General features: G+C 36.2%; 1 protein-coding gene across 1 annotated transcript in view; it reads right to left on the bottom strand.

Moving 5' to 3' along the window:
* Positions 1-15,620, bottom strand: part of MDGA2 (MAM domain containing glycosylphosphatidylinositol anchor 2) — a 990,863-nt gene that overhangs the window by 534,783 nt on the left and 440,460 nt on the right. The gene's annotated exons all lie outside the window — the stretch shown is intronic.

Genomic DNA, 15,620 nt, shown 5'->3' with positions numbered 1-15,620 from the left:
TCTGTGTAATCCTGGACTCCATTAGCCCTTCAATTTTTTAACCATCTAATAACAAGTTTCTAAGGACTTTTCATGATATTATTTATTGTATTTTTTTTCTATTTCTTTTCTTTCTTGCCATTTACAAAGGGAAAGATAGAGCATGGCTGAAAATATTGTAATAAAATATCAGCAGAGCAGCACTCTGATAACTACATTAAGCTTGCTAATTAGGCAATATGTTATCTTGACATAAATATATGTCTTTTTTATATGCTTAGACATAATTTGTATCACAATAAACAGTATTTTCTATGAAAGGAGATGCATCCACAGCACATTTTTATCTCAAATTTTCACTTTGGCTTTCTTTCATATTAATATAAGATAATAAAAACTTGAGTAGACATTTAAAATAATTACTTCATTACTGAACAGGAGTGATATAATCTAAATATGGTAATAGACATAGTCAAAAGAAAAAAAACTGCTTAGAAATAGCATAAAACAAGATGAATGTATAAACAGAAGCACTGAAAGAGAAATAATTTAAATCTAATATTTTTATTTTACTGTTACCCTTTAGCATAATCAATAGTCAGTTACAACTATATTTAATCCTATATATATATATATATGAGTATATGTGTGTATATACACACATCTATACTTAATGAAATATATATATGCCTACACTATACATATATACATATACACACACACACACATAAACACACACATACATATAAGGTATTTCCAGGATTAGACAAGACACATAATGTAATTCTCCAGGTTAATGTGTTTGTATTTAATTTGTAAAGTATAACATTCCGTTACATACAGGAAAATCCTTTATGTTAGAAATGTAACTGATAGGATATTGTATATACACTATATAGTCCTTTTGCACATATAAAGTTTTATACTTTGAAAGGGAAATTAACTTTTCCAATACAAATCAAACCATGAGTGCATAAGATATTCTTTAAGTAGAGATTTTACACCTAAATGGTGCCATGGATAGAACACTGGGCTTAGAATCAGAAAGACATCTTCATGAGTTCAAAAGTGACCTCAGATACTTACTAGCTGTGTGACCTGGACAAATCATTGAACCCTGTTTGCCTCATTTCCTCATCTATAAAATGAGCTATAGAAGGAAATGCCAAAGCACTCCATTATCTTTGCCAAGAAAACTCCAAATGAGGTAATGAAAGGTTGGACTGATATGAGTGAACAACAAAAACATAATTTACAAAATGATTTGAAAGCCAGTTTTAGTTTCCTCTTGTTAGTTCTGTGGCAATTTAAATGAAACACTTTTCATCTGCTTAGTTAATTTTTATTAAGATTATATAAATCCCTTAAGAACTTTGAAAAATCAGTTTCAAATGAGCACTTAATATTATACAGTTCTATAATCAATAAATTTTCTAAGCATTGTGTTCTTTAAATTTTCTTTTTATATTAATTCAAAAAAACAAATAAAGATTATCACATTGTATCCAAACATAGCATAAAATTGTGAAAAGTAGTACAAGAGGAAGTGTAGGAATTGTGGTGTCCTGGTTAAAACAACAACAATATAGAATAAAAATAACTAGGTTCAAATCCTAGCTTAATCCCTTTGTTAACTTTCACATGTTATTTAATTTTTCTAGGCCCAAATTTCCTAATTGATAAAATAAGAGAGGAAGTGTCTTTTAATTTCATCTATGACCCTTATATTTAAATGCAGGAAATCAACCCACAGTTAAATCAATAGGTAAGCCATTATTTTTCTACTGTATTCTCACTCTGCTATGCATTATTGGGTATACAAGTTGAACAGAAAAGACTATAGTTTAATTGGGAAGATAGTAGTTACACTCATCAAAAAAAGATTAGAAAACCATACAAAATAATACATAATAAAATTATATGCTGTTATTAATAGACCCTAGATGTTATATAGGCATAATTTTAAAATATCGAACTTAAAATATGTAATAGTGAAAAAAAAGAAAAATATATCATCTATATTTGCATTAACTAGTACAAGGCATTTAGATATAATTTCTACCAAAAATATGACTTTAATTTATAGATGAGGCAGTAAATAATATAACACCTTTTCCAGAGATTGTCAAGAGCTAAGAGTCAGAGTAGACAAAGCACAGGTGCTTTGGTCCCCAGCTGCTTCCAGCTCATGGTGGTTTTTGAGATGGTGAAATAACTCCTCCCCAAACCCACTATCCTAGGTGGGGAGGAGGATCCTCACTTCAGTGGGAGCAAGAAACTTAAGGAGGGGCAGAAACTGGAGAGATGAAGTCAGAGGACCTGCAGTGAAGAATAGACAGGATGGTACCAATGATTAAAGTATTTAAAGATATAAAAGACCACTTTGACTGCATCACAAAAATTTTGTTATTTTGTCTCCTTGTTGTCATTATATTTAAGGAAATTATCTATTGTTTCTTCAATATATTTTACTTATTCTTTCTTTAGGATAAAGTAATATAATCTCCAACTCTCTTCTAATCCTTTCTTGTCTGGTGTTTAATTGAATATAATTTTTATTAAATTAAGGTAAATAAAACATGCTTATAATTGTGCTTTTTTACATTTGTTTGTGAAGATTTTATGCTGAAAGATGCCAGAATGGCTGAGAAATTTATAAACTCCTTTCTATTCTCATTCAATAATTACCATAGGACAATTAATATCTAAATTTTCCTTAATTCTATTCGGTTCTTTTGGTAATTTCTTCTTTATTTTGGTTAGACTTATCTTCATCTGCATGTGAAAAATCAACTTTTATAATTTTACTGTTGATTTTTATATCTAAAGTCATTTAATTTTTCATTTAAGTATTTAGATATTATGCCATCCCGAGCATACATACGTAGTACTCATTGTCTATGATACCTTTCAGCAAAACATAGTATCTTTTAAATCTATTTTATTGTTGTTGTTGCCTTGTCTGAGATAATGCCTTTCTCTTGCTTCAGTTGAAACATAAAAATTGGTGCTCTGACCTCATATTTCATTGTATGAATCTTTATGTGTCATTGTTTTCTTAGAAACAGCATTCTAATAAATCCGTGCTTTCTAATCCAATCTGCTATCCCTTTCTATTTAATGGGTAAATTCATTCTATTCCCATTCAGAGTTAAAATCATTAATTGTGTATTTCTTTCCAGCCTATTCTTATTTTATAAAGAAGAGTGGTGAGAGTGTGTTCAGCACCAGTGCTCAAGGTATAATGCAATCTGCTTCTGTTCTATTCCCCTTCTCTTTCTTTTGTTTGTAGTCTAACCATAAATTCTTAACCATTATTCCTTCTTTTAAAACCTTCTTCACAATAAATCTTCTGGGTTAGAGTTTGTTTAGTCAACTAATGTCTGCTTTAATCTTCTCTTATTCCCCAATTTGTTCCCTTCTGTTTCCTTCTTGAATGAATTATAATTCTCCATTCAGCCATGTGTATTTTTATTCTTTCTTCCATTGACCACCTTAAATGAAAGTGAGGTTCAAGTGGCATCCATTCACCACTTAACTTTCTTATGGTTTGTATAGTTTTCTACTTTCTCATTATAATTACGAGATAATTTTTTCACCCTTCCTATTCCTTCCCTACCTCTAGGATACTTCTTTGATTTCCTTTTCCTTTCTTCTTTTAAAAGCATTAAAATATAACAAAACCTCTGTTTTATGAAATTTCTTTTATGACCACTGATGATAGTAGGATTTTAATAGGACACATGTGTTATCTCACAATATTAGGGTGTAAACAGTTTATTAGTATTCATTTTTCTGGAGGCAATTGGTTAAGTGACTTCCCTAGGGTCACACAGTTAGTAAGAGTCTGAAGCAGGATTTCAACTCAAGTCCTCCTGACTCCAGGGTCACTTCATGACCTAGCTGTCCCTGCTGGATCAACATTTAATTCTTTATAATTGATAATTTATATTTGACTTTTTACTGTGTCACTTATATCTCTGTATTATCAAGTTTTTATTCAGTTTGGGTCTTTTCATCAGAGCTCACCTCATAAACAAAAAGAGAAACATAAATCAGATCTATGAAAAATCTCATGATGAAATAAGAAATTAAAAGAATTTTAGAAGACAAAATAATGTCATAGCATAAAGTTAAAGTTTTTTCACAAACAGATCCAATAAAGTTAAGATTAAAACTGAAATAATTAACGGGGGGGGGGAAATCTTTTCAGCACATTTCTTTAATAAAAGTATTATTTCCAAGGTGTAAAAGGAACTGATTCATATTTATAAGAAAAAAAATCATTCTCTAATTCTGAAGAAAATTAGACCAATACTAGCTGTATTTTAAGAAAAATTCTCCAAATAGTACTAGAGAAATGCAAGTTAAAGTAATTCTGAGAATTCACTAAATAGATAACCAAAAGAAATGAAAACTATAGATGCTATAATGACTGTGGGAAACTAAATGGACACAATCATTCTGTAAAGCAATTTAGAGTTATAAACATAAGTTTACCAGGCAATGTGTTGCCTGTGACCCATTTATGCCTCTGCTAGGATATAATGGCAAGCAAAGCAATACTTAGTACCTTGCTTCAGTTCAAGTGTCTTTGAGCCTTGCCCTTGATTATATGAAGTCTGTTAAGAAACAAAAACTGTGAAACCCACAGTGGCAGGGACTTGCCAAAGATCAGAACAAGAAGGACATAAGAGGTGGGCAGAACAGGGAGGAGCAATGACAGATAAAAGCAGGAGCACAAAGTGGAAATGAGCAGAGCTGTGAAGAAAATTGGTGTTGTTCAGCACTCTGTTCTGTCTGTGTTGATTTGTGTTTGTGATACGTTGTATTTCTCAGGCCTTGTTTGTGGGTCTGTGTTGATTTCTCAGACATTGTTTGTGGTTCTTTGTGAATGTTGAATGTTGTTTTGGCTCTGTTGAGTTTTGTCTTCCCAGAAACAGAAACTGCGAAGGACTTCAGGTAAACTGAATACTGTGAGCTTCAATATGGATTGGGAATGGACAAAGAACTGGACAAGGAAAGGGATGAAGAGCTGAATGAGGAGCTGAGAGATTCCTGCTTGTTAATCCAGGTGATGGTTGGATGAATTCAGGCAAGAGCTGAACCCATGGAAGAGGAACAATTGAATTTGGGAGCCAGCCAGGAGCCAAGATAAAAGACCTTTCTGTAGGTTCTTAGTACTGACTGAGCAGATCATGATTTACTGTGACCTGGGGTGGGAGAACTTTGTAATTTGTACCTTGTACCCCCTAAGGAGATTGAGTTAATCTAGTATCCAATCAAGAAGAAAGAAGACTTTCTGACTGACAAGATTAAGGCAATGTGACCTAGGGGTGGGAGACCTTTCTACTTTATATCTTTTAAGGAGGATTGCTCCTTAAGGATGATTGAGTTAATGACTTACTGAATGACATCTTTTGTTTAAAAACTATGTGATCACTTTAGTGATTATTTGTTATGTTATATAATTGTGAATGCTATATTTTGGTTTCTGTGAATATTTTGCCTTAGTTTATTGCTGAATAAATAGAGTTCACTATACTATATGATCAGAACCTTAGAGCCAGTCACAGCAGCAGTCCTCTGGAGAGCTCTGCATGCTTGGCTTTACATAGGCCTATACTCAAAAGAGATTAAGTAAAGAGAAAAAGGTTCTATATCTTCAAATCTATACATAATAGCTCTTTTTTGATGATGAAATATTGAAATCTAAAAATCTAACAATTAAGTAACTTTTGAAGGAACCATGGCATATGAATGCACTATCAAGCTCTGAAAATAAGGAAATAATATTGATGATTTTAAAAAAGAATTGGAAAGACTTAAATAAATGGTGAACATAAAGGATGAAGCCAATATAACCAGAAGAACAATGAACACAATAACATTTATATTATAAAATGAACAATTTTAAAGATTTTTATAAATTTTTGAAGAATGCAATGACCAAAAACAGAATAACTTATGCCATAAAAACACTGTATAAACAATCAACTTTGAAAGCTATGAGTACTAAAATCAGTACAATGACAATTTGTGATTCCAGAAGAATCATGTTTTTCACAAGATAAAGTTGATGGATAAACCTTTGATTAATATGATTTCAGAAAGAAAGAAAGAAGAAAACCAAATTAACAGCCTCAAAAGTGAAAAGGGTGAATTCAGGGAATAGGGAACTAAGATGGTGGAGTAAAGGCAGGGAGAAGGTTGAGATCTCCCCCAAACACCTCCAAATACCTGTAAAAATTACTCTAAACACATTTTAGAGCAGTAGAAGCCACAAAGAGAGTGGAACAATTTTCCAACCAAAGACAACCTGAAAAGACAACAGGAAATGTCTGTTGCACCAGCCTGAGAGAGGAGTGCAGTAAAGTGAAGGCTGCACCAGCACAGACCAGGCTCCACCAAACCTGGAGCAGGCCTCAATAGAGTGAATAATTGGCAACTGCAGTAGTTTCCAAACCTCTCAGCCCACAAAAGCCAAAGACAACTTAAAAAGTAGGAAAGGTTTATTGAACTTAGGTGAGAGACAAGCAGAGTCCAGCCCTGGCCTCAGAAGAGTCCCAGCCAAAGAAAGCCAGGATAATGCCTTGGGAGTGACTGAATCAGCAGCAGCAGTGGCAGAGGCAGTTTCCAATTCTGGAGCTCTCAGTTCATAAATGGTAAAAGAATTGAATAACTGGTCAGAATACATTACCAGAGTCTCTTTCCTAGAACTGAGGTAGGACTCTAATGTTTTTCCCATACTTGGAACATAGCCCTAAGAGGCAGTCCTGGGAAAAGGAGGAGCACTACCTTAGCAGAGTTGTGGCAGCAGTGGAAAGGGAACACTTCTCACAATTCCAGGGAAGAAAAGAATTCTTGTGGTCACTCACAAACCAGAGCACAGACCGGGAGATTAGTAAAATCCTCTGTGCTTTAGATCATACTTCCATGGAAGAATTGAAAATTTACAGGTCCCAAGAGATATCTCTGAAAAGTTACACAAAATCCCTAAAGCTTCAGGTGATGAACCCTCCTATTTTAACAAAGAGCTAAAAGTCAACTAATAGGAAGGCAAATTTAGCAAACAACAGGAAAAAAAAAGCTCTGACTACATGAAGTTATTGTGATGACAAGGAAGATGAAAACACACACTCAGAAGAACACAACCAAGACAAAGCTCCTAGATCCAAAAGCTCCAAGAAAAATGTGAAATGAAAAATGTATCAGGTCATGAAAGTTCAAAAAGAATTTTGAAAATCAAGTAAGAGAAGTACAGCAAAATGTTGGAAGAAAAATAAAAGGGATGAAAAAAATCATGAAAAATGGATCAACACCTTGGTGAAGGAGACACAAAAAAAAAAATACTGAAGAAAAAACACCTTATACAACAGACTAGGGGGGCAGGTAGGTGGCACAGTGAATAGAGGACTGGCCCTAGAGTCAGGAGGACATGAGTTCAAATCTGGCCTCAGACACTTAACACCTACTGGCCATGTGACCTTGGGTAAGTCATTAACCCCAATTGCCCTGCCTTCCCCCCCTCCAAAAAAAAAAAAAACAGACCAGGCCAAATGATAACAGAGATCCAAAAAACCAATGAGGAGAAGAATGCCAAATGGAAAAGGAAACTCAAAATCTCACTGAAGAAAATAATTCCTTAAAAATAGAATAGAGTGGGTTAGAGTCAAGATGGAGGAGTACAAACAGGACTTCCACACAGATCCTGCTTCTGCCTCCTCCAATTAATGTTAAAAAAATGATTCTAAACAAACTTTGGAGCTGCAGAACTCACAAGATGACACAGAGAAGCTAACTTCTCACTGAAGGCAGGCCATCAGGAAAGGGCGAGCACAGCACTCAGGGAGCCAAGACCAGCACCACGTAAGCCAGAGGTTTAAGCCCCAGGGTGGCCTGACTGGCTGGAGGGACTTCATATCACCAGCAACTACAGCGGTTTCCAGAATTATCAACCCATAGATGCTAAGGACAAAGTGAGAGAGGTCAGTGCAGTGTGGACTTTGGGATCCAGTAGTTGGGAGTGCATTGGCCTTTATCCCCTGGAGGAAGAAGCTGCTAAGGCACTGTGGCTTTGCAGCCACTGCAATGTGGCAGCTTCAGCTCCTGGCCTGCAGACTGTATGGTCCCAAGCAACCAGTCTGAGGGGTAATTGCTCTTACCTTAACCTGCTTGTATCTGGATTGCAGTCTAGGGTGGAGGTCCTGGGGTGCATGACCGCCTTGCCAGAGCATGTGGAGGCTTCAGAGAGGGCACCCAACTAATACCTCCAGCAGCTGAGAAAACCCCAGCATTTGGTAAGCAGCTCCCCTGTCTAGTAGCAGAGCCCTACTGTGGCACAAAGCCCAAAAGTCGAGTAATTGAGTGACAACATGAGCAAACAAGGGAAGCAAAGGAAACATAGGAATCCAACATTAGACTCCTATTTTGGGGACCAAAAGGATAAAAGCATGGAACAGGAGGTAGACAGTGAAGTCAGAACTCCTGCACCAAAAGCTTCCAAGAAAAATTTGAGTTGGTTACAGGCCATAGAGGAGCTTAAGAAGCAGATAACAGAAGTGGAGGAAAAATTGGGAAGAGAAATGAGAATGATGCAAGAAAGTTTTGAAATTAGAGTCAACAGCCTGATTGAGGAAACTAACACCTTAAAAAATAGACTAACTCAAATAGAAAAGCAGGCTCAAAAAGGCAATGAGGAGAAGAATGCCTTAAAAAGCCAAATTTTCCAGATGGAAAAAGAATCTCAAAAGCTCGCTGAAGAGAATCATTCCTTCAGAATTAGATTGCAGCAAATGGAAGCTAGTGATTTTGTGAGAAATCAAAAACAGATCCAAACAAAGGAAAAAATAGAAGGCAATGTGAAATATCTTACTGGGAAAACATCTGACCCGGAAAATAGTTCCAGGAGAGATCATTTAAAAATTATTGGACTACCTGAAAGCCATAATCAGAAAAAGAACCTAGAAATCATCCTTCAAGAAATTCTCAAGGAAAATTGCCCTGATGTTTTAGAACCAGAGAGTAAAATAGAGTTTGAAAGAACTGACTTATCACTTCCTGAAAAATATCCTCAAAAGAAAACTGCTAGGAATATTATAACCAGTTTCTGGAATTCACAGAACAAGGAGAAAATATTACAAGCAGCCAGGAAGAAACAATTTGAATATTGTGTAAACACAATCAGGAGAACACAGGATCTGGGAGCTTCTACACTGAGGGATTGTAGGACTTGGAATATGATATTCCAGAGGTTAAAGGAGCTAGGATTTTAAAACTCAGAATCATGTGCTCAGTAAAACTGAGTATCATGTTTCAGGGAAAATATGGTCATTCAGTGGAATAGAGGACTTTCAAACACTCTGGATGAAAATATCAGAATTGATATAAATTGACTTTGAGATAAACAAAGCAAGAAAAGCATGAGAAAGTAAACAGGGCAAAGAAATCTTAAGGAACTTGTCAAAGTTGAACTATTTACTTTCCTACATGAAAAAAAATGATAGTGGAAACTCATAAAATTTTTCTCAGTATGAGAAAAATTGAAGGGAATAGAAATGTGTGTATGTACATAACTATATATCTATAGGAGGGTATATGCATGTATGAATGCATATGTGAGTGTGTGTATATATATATATATATATGTACATGTATACATAAACAGAAGGCACAGGACCAGTTTAATGGGAAGGGATGATGCTTAAAAGGTGAAATTCAGAAGTGAGAGAGGAATAAAATGAGAGGAGATGGGGAGAGACAGATTGGGGTCAACTATCTCATACAGAAGAGGTAAGGGAAAATGGTTACAATGGAGGGGAAAAACAGGAAGGCAAAATGGAATGGGTAAACTTTAGTTTCATTGAGTGTGGCTTAAGGACAGAATGACATACACATTAAATAGGATCTCTTACTCTACAGGAGAGTAGGGGGAAAGGGAATGATAAGGGGGATGATGGAAGGGAGGGCAGGCTGGGAGAGAGGGAAGTTGGAGTCAGCCACTTTTGAAAAGGGACAGGATTAAAGTAGAGAATAGAATAAATGTAAGGTGAGAGAGGGGGGAGGGAGATATAGTCAGTCTCTTACAATATATCTGCTATGACAATGTTTTGCATAGCTACACATGTAGAACCTATATTGAATTGCTTATATTTCCATTAAGGGTGGTTGACAAGGGAGGAAGGGAATGAACCTGTAATTCAAAGTTTTAAAATCAATTGTTTAAAATGTGTGTGTATGTGTGTGTATGTGTATAATCAATATTATTTTACATGTAAATGGGAAATAAGATATACAGGCACTGGGGAATAGAGATCCATCGTGCCCTAACTGGAAAATTGGAAGTGGTATGGGAGAAGATATGGGAGAGAGCATATTGGAGGAGGGGATATCCAGAGGGATGGCTACTTTGGGTTGGTTGGTAGGGGAAAAACGTCGAGAAAATTTGTAACTCAAAATCTTGTGGAAATGAAGGATGTGAACCAGAAGTTAATAAAGCATTTGATGAAAAAAAAATCAAATTCCAATCTCTCCAATCTTTTAATGTAGAAGCTTCTAGGTCCTCTGTAATCCTGACTGTAGTTCCATGATATTTGAATTGTTTCTTTTTGGCTGCTTTCAGAATTTTATTCTTAACCTTGTAATTATGGAATTTGCTTACTACATTTCTTAGAGTTTTCAATTTGGGATCTCTTTCAGGAAGAGTCTGGTGAATTCTTTTGGTAACTATTTTACCCTCTGATTCCAAGACCTCAGGACAGTTTTCTATGAAAATTTCTTGGAAGATGTTGTTCAGGCTCCTTTTCTCATCATGGCTTTTCAGTAGACTAATAATTCTTAGGTTATCTCTCCTAGATCTGTTTTCCAGGTCAGTTGTTTTTCAAGTGAGATATTTTATACTTTCTTCTAATTTTTCAATCTTTATGTTTTGTTTGACTGACTCTTGATTCATCATAGGGTCCTTAGCTTCAATTTGACTGATTCTAATTTTTAGTGATTTATTTTCCTCAGTTAATCCATACATTCAGTTTACATTTTTAGGGAGGTATTTTCTCCAGTTAGATTTTGAACCTCTCATCCCAGCTCACAAATTTTACTTTTTAAGGATTTGTTTTCTTCAGTGATAATTTTTTTCCAATTTGGTCATTATAGATTTAAATTTCTCTTTTACTTCTCTAATTTGGCTTTTTAAATATTTATTGGGATCCTCCAAGAATGCTTTTGGGGTTTGAGACTAGTTCATATTTCCTTTTGTGGTCTCAGGTATGAGTATAGAGGCCATGTTTTCTCCTCTATTTGGTTGTTCTTGCTTGCTATAAGATTGGACCATTTTTCTTACTCTTGATTTCTCAGCTTCCTTCTTACCCATCCTGATTTCCTATTTCCTGACTTTTCTTCTCAGACTGGGAGCTAAGAGCCTGGTTGTTGACTTTGTGTGCTGTAGCCTCTGCATGTCCAGACTGAGGAAAAGCCCAGGACTCTCAGTGTTTCCCCTGAGTTACCCTGAGGTTCACAGAACAACCTGTTGGGGAGGGGTGGTCTGGCCACTTCAGGTTTCCCCCTCTGTGCCCTGGAGGCTACAGCTCAGGAAGACTCAGCACTTGTGTCTGCAGATTCATCTGGTTGTGCTAATGCACACCTGGGCTTGTGTTGTTAGCGCTTGCTGGCTCCACCCCCCTGAGTTTCAGGAGTTCCTGCTAGTTAGCTTAGCTGAGGTGGGGCTTGTGGGGATGCCTCCCACCCTTCACTTCAGACTCTGTATTGCTTCAGTTACAAACTTCCCCAATAACTCCCAAGCCTTAGGCTGTTTCCACTATTTCAGGATTTTATTCTGGGGGGGGGATATTCATCTTTGGGTTTTCTGGGTCAGGGAGGTGGAATCAGAGAAGCTAGGGTTTAGTCCGCCATCTTGGCTCCTGGAAGTTCAAGTAGGAGATTTTTAAACATCCAGGCCATGAGCTGATAGCCCCAGGAGAAGCTACAGTTGCTGCTGTAGGCCTTGTGCTTTCTCTTAACACAGCTGCTACTAGTCCTGTCCTGTGGTGAGATGTTGGCGAATTGCCCTTGGGGTGAGTGAGTCTGCTGGCTGGGGCTCCTTCTCACTCTGCTGTAGTCTGCTCTCAGGTCTGCACTGGTGCAGCCTCCACATACTGCATGCTCCCCCTGCCCAGACCTATGTGGGCACTTTTCCCCCTGCCCAGACATTTGTGGGCATGCAGGGCTGGGGTTGGCTCCCAAAGCGCTGAGCTGGATGCTCCCTGCCAGCCTTCTGGGCTATCCTCAGCACGAGGTTAGCTTCTCTGTGTCACTTTGTAGGTTCTATGGCTCCAAAGTTTGTTCAGAGTCACCTTTTACATGAATTGGAAGTGGAGGAAGCCAAAGCCCAGCAGAAGCCCTGTTTCTACTCCACCATCTTGACTGTGCCCCCCAGAATTTGATATTTCTTAAGGCAAAAGAGCTATGACTGCAAGCAAGGATCAACTACCTGGAAAAACTGAGCATAATCTTTCAGGCAAGGAGATGGTAATTTAATGAAATAAGGGACTTCCAGATTTTTCTGATGAAAAAGCCAGAGCACCATGGAAAATCTGGCCTCCAGTTACAAGACTCAAGAAAAACATAAAAAGGTAAACAAGGAAAACACACACACTCATGCACACACGTATACACATGCACACACACATAACTTAGGATTCACTTAGAGTAAATTGTTTACATCCCTATTGAGAAGCTGATACCTGTCAATATTGAAATTAATATAATTATCACAACATTTAAAAGGGATATACATAGATAGAGGGCGTGACTATAAATGAACTAATCTGATGATAAAAAACCATATTAAGGGGTACAAAGGAACTATAATCCAAGAAAAGGAAAGGATGAGGCAGAAAAAGGTAAATTATGCCCCACAAAGAGGTATAAAAACATACTATAGTAGAAGAGAAGGAGGGAGGGAGATGAACATCATATAAACTTTATTCTCATTAGTTCAGGCTCAAAGAGGGATCAACATCATCTGTTAAGTTTAGGATTCTACGTAAAAAGACACAAAAACTCATTATAATAGAAGAAGGGAGGGAGGGAGAGGAACACTACATGAAATTTACTCTCATTACTTTGGGTTAAAGGAGGCCATAGCATATTCTCTTAAGGAGAAAAATCGATTGTTCTCTACCAGCAGTAGGTGGTATGGGGGGGGGGGGGGGGGAGAAGTGGTTAGGAGGGAGGGAAATAGTAGTAAGGGGAAAGGATAGGTAAAGAGGGCAGGGCACAGGGAGGAAATACTGAGGGAAGCAGTGGTCAAAAGGAAAGCTCTGAAGGAAGGGAAGGGAAAAAGAAGAAACAAAAACATAAACAGGGGAGGGAATAGGATGGAAGGAAAGACACAGTTAGTAGTCATAATTGTGAATGTGAATAGGATGAATTCTCTAATAAAATGGAGGCAGATAGCAGAATGGATTAAAAAACACAATTCTACAATATGCTGTCTACAAGAAAAATATTTAAAACAAGGGGATACACACAGGATAAAGGTAAAAATATGGAGTGGAATACGTTAGGCTTCAGCTAAAGTAAAAAAAAAAAACAGGGGTAGTAATCATTATCTCAGATAAGGCAAAAGTAAAAACAGAACTAATTAAAAGGGATAAGGAAAAAAACTATACCCTGCTAAAAGGCACCATCAATAATGAAGCAATATCATTACTTAGCATATATGCACCAAGTGGTATAGATCCAGATTCCTAGAGGAGAGGTTAAGGGAAATAGAGGAAAAACTAGATAGCAAAACTATACTAGCGAGAGACCTCAATCTCCCCCTCTCTGAAGTTGATAAATCTAACCTCAAAACAAACAAGGAAGAAGTTTAGGAGGCTAATAGAATTTTATAAAGGCTATATATGATATATCTCTGGAGCAAAATGAATGGGGATAAAAAGGAATATACCTTCTTCTCAGTGGTACATGGAACATACACAAAAATTGACCACGTATGAGGGCATAAAAACCTCACAATTCAGTGCAGAAAGGCAGAAATATTAAATGCATCATTCTCTGATCATGATGCAATAAAAATCATATGCAATAAAGGGCCATGGAAAGATAGACTAAAAACTAATTGGAAACTAAATAATTAAATCCCAAAGAATGAGAGGGTCAGGCAGGAGCCAAGATAGTAGCATAGAAGCAGGAAGACTCACTGTGCTCCCCCCATAACTACCTCAAATACCTATTAAAATTACTCTAAACAAACTTTAGGGATACAGAACACCCAAAGTGACAGAGAGAAACAAACCTTCTACTGAAGACAGTCCAGCAAACTGGCAGGCAGGATCCTATTTAAAGTTACTGTAGACGTTATAAAATATTTGGAAATCTACCTGCCAAAACAAACCCAGGACCTATATGAACATAACTACAAAAGATTTTTCACACAAATAAAGTCAGATCTAAATAATTGGAAAAACATTCATTGCTCCTGTCTGGATCAACTAACATAATAAAAATGACAATTTTACATAAATTAAATATTTAGTGCCATAACAATCTATCAACCAAAAAATTACTTTATAAAGCTAAAAAAATAGTAACAAAATTCATTTGGAAGAACAAAAGGTCCAGAATATCAAGGGAACTAATGAAAAGAAATGCTAGGAAAGGTGGCCTAGCTATACCAGATTTTAATCTGTATTATAAAGCAGTCTGAGGAATAGAGTAGTGGATCAATGAAAGAGATTGGGTACATGAGACTTAGTAGTCAATGACTATAGTAATTATAATTTAGTAATATAATATAATTTATATTTAGTAATATAATATAATTTATATAATATAACATAATTTAGTAATTATAAGTAGATTACTGTTTGATAAACCCAAAGACCTCAGTTTGGGGGATAAGAAATCACTCTTTGACAAAAACTGTTGGGAAAACTGGAATATAGTATGGCAGAAGATCAGCATAGATGAATATCTAACACTGTACCAAAATCAAGTCTAAATAAGTGCATGTTCTAGGTATAAAGGCTGATACTGTAAGCAATCCGGGAAAGCAAGGAATAGTTTCCCCGTCAGATTTATGGAGAAGGGGAGACTTTATGACCAAATAAGAGTTAAAGAGCATTATAAAATACAAAATGGGTAATTTTTATTACATTAAATTGAAAGGTTTCTGTACAAACAAAGCCAATGTAACCAAGATTAAGAAGGAAGTGGAAAATTGGGAAAGAATTTTTACAACCAGTGTCTCTGATAAAGGCCTCATTTCGAAAATATACAGAGAACTGAGTCAAATCTATAAGAATACAAGTCATTCCCCAATTAATAAGTTGTCAAAAGATATGAACAGTCAGTTTTCAGAGGATAATATTAAAGATATCTATAAGCATATGAAGAAATGCTCTAAATCTCTATTGATTAGAAAAATGCAAATCAAAACAATTCTGAGATATCACACCTTACTGGTCAGATCAGCTAAGAAGGCAAAAAAGGAAAATCATAAATGTTGGAGAGAATGTGGAAAACTTGGAACACTAATGCTTTATTGGTGGAGTTGTGAACTGATTCAGCCATTCTGGAGAATGGATTTGTACCCAATTACAAACACAACACGTGTGACAACCAACTTTGATAGACTGGAC

The sequence above is a fragment of the Petaurus breviceps genome, unplaced genomic scaffold (assembly GCF_028583685.1).
Source record: "Petaurus breviceps papuanus isolate PSGF00001 unplaced genomic scaffold, PetGlider_PUasm1.0 164, whole genome shotgun sequence".
Classification (NCBI taxonomy): Eukaryota; Metazoa; Chordata; class Mammalia; order Diprotodontia; family Petauridae; genus Petaurus; species Petaurus breviceps.
The sequence above is the reverse complement of the archived record's forward strand: the minus strand, read 5'-3'. Positions and strand labels throughout refer to the sequence as shown.